Source organism: Hylobates moloch, unplaced genomic scaffold, assembly GCF_009828535.3.
Source record: "Hylobates moloch isolate HMO894 unplaced genomic scaffold, HMol_V3 SCAFFOLD_19, whole genome shotgun sequence".
Taxonomy (NCBI): Eukaryota; Metazoa; Chordata; class Mammalia; order Primates; family Hylobatidae; genus Hylobates; species Hylobates moloch.
This window is the reverse complement of record NW_026652294.1, coordinates 48,373,158-48,375,265: the sequence shown is the minus strand read 5'-3', so window position 1 is coordinate 48,375,265 and position 2,108 is coordinate 48,373,158. Positions and strand designations below refer to the sequence as shown.

General features: G+C 45.6%; 1 protein-coding gene across 1 annotated transcript in view; it reads right to left on the bottom strand.

Annotated features, from left to right (window-relative positions):
• CCDC47 (coiled-coil domain containing 47) overlaps window positions 1-2,108 on the bottom strand; it is a 33,589-nt gene that overhangs the window by 2,157 nt on the left and 29,324 nt on the right. The window lies entirely within an intron of this gene.

Here is a 2,108-nt window from a genome sequence, read left to right as displayed (position 1 = left end):
TGGAGTGCAGTGGCGCAATCTCGGCTCACTGCAAGCTCCGCCTCCCGGGTTCACGCCATTCTCCTGCCTCAGCCTCTCCGAGAAGCTGGGACTACAGGCGCCCGCCACCACGCCCGGCTAATTTTTTGTATTTTTAGTAGAGACGGGGTTTCACCGTGGTCTCGATCTCCCGACCTCGTGATCCGCCCGCCTCGGCCTCCCAAAGTGCTGGGATTACAAGCGTGAGCCACCGCGCCCGGCCTCATGATGGGATTATATCATAAATGTATAACTGCCAGAAGATACATTCTACTTCAGTTCAATAAATTTTAAGAATCTTGTTCCATCAGGTTATTCATTGCAAATTTCTTATTAGCACAGACACCATACCTGCACATAATACTTAAATTCATAATGCTCTGAGACATTATCATATTTATCAAATGTGATAAAAATTATCAAATTTATCATATTTTTATTTAGGAATTAGGAAGTTACATAGAAGAGGAAGAAGGTTCAGGTTATTATTACGCGGACTGAGAGAAGCCTTAGAGGTCAAGTCAAAGTATGACTTCACTAGTGTGGCCACTAGTGGTCATACCTGATTAAAGTTTATTTCAGCTACAGTCTCAAACTTCTTATTTTTAGGGTACTGGGGTAAAAATGTGCTCAGAAATATACTCCTCAACTGGTACAGGATGGAGAAAATAGGGAAGAAGAAGAAGCGTAAAGCATATATAGTTCTTCATAGTGCAACAAATTAGGTTTCAAAGGGTGATTTGTAAATCCCTCGCTTGGGAACTATTGACCGTCTTAGGTTTTTTGTTTAATTTTTTAGAGATAGGGTCTTGCTCTGTCACCCAGGCTGGAGTGCAGTGGCACAATCTCAGGTCATTGTAGCCTCTGCCTTCCGGGTTCAAGCCATTCTCCTGCCTTAGCCTCCTGAGTAGCTGGGATTACAGGCACGTGCCACCACCCAGCTAATTTTTGTATTTTTAGCAGAGACGGGGTTTCACCATGTTGGCCAGGCTGGTCTCAAACTGCTGACCTCAGGCAATTCACCCACTATGGCCTCCCAATGTGCTGGGATTACAGGTGTGAGCCAATGTGCCCAGCCAGGTTTTGTTTTTTTTTTTTTTTTTTTGAGACAGAATTCTTGCTCTGTTGCCTGGGATGACTCTCCTGCCTCAGCCTCTGGAGTAGGTGGGATTACAGGTGTGTGCCACCATGCCCAGCTAATTTTTGTATTCTTAGTAGAGATGGGGTTTCACCATATTGGCCAGGCTGGTGTTGAACTCCTGACCTCAAGTGATCTACCTGCCTCGGCCTCCCAAAGTGTTAGGATTATAGGCATGAGCCACCGCGCCCGGCCTGTCTTAGGTTTCTTTTCTATTTTTTTTTTGAGGTGGAGTTTTGCTCGTTCCCCAGGCTGGAGTGCAATGGCACAATCCCGACTCACTGCAACCTCTGCCTCCCAGGTTCAATCCCAATGTCCTCTTCCCACTGTCCCAACCCCTACCTTCACCACATTCACTCTTTTCCCAGCACTACCTATCCCTATCTCCCATATTACATATTACACACAGGTGTAAAACTAATGATACACAGAATACAATATCATGTATAAGAAATATTGGCCGGGCGCAGTGGCTGAGGCTGGTAGGCCACTTGAGAGGTCAGGAGTTCGAGACCAGCCTGGCCAATGTGGTGAAACCTCATCTCTACTAAAAATACAAAAATTAGCCGGGTTTGGTGGCAGGCACCTGTAATCCCAGCTACTTGGGAGGCTGAGGCACGAGAATCACTTGAACCTGGGAGGCGGAGGTTGCAGTGAGCCAAGATTGTGCCACTGCATTCCAGCCTGGGTGACAGAGTTTGTCTCAAAAAAAGATAAATATATTTATGCTAGCACATTGAAGAGATATTTATGTTAAGTCAATACACATGAAAAATGTTCAACTTCAATAATAATTCAAAAAATAGCTGGGCGTAGTGGCTCACTCCTGTAATCCCAGCACTTTGGGAGGCCAAGGTGGGTGGATCACCTGAGGTCAGGAGTTTGAGACCAGCCTGACCAACATGGTGAAACCCCATTTCTACTAAAAAATACAAAAATTAGCTGGGCATGG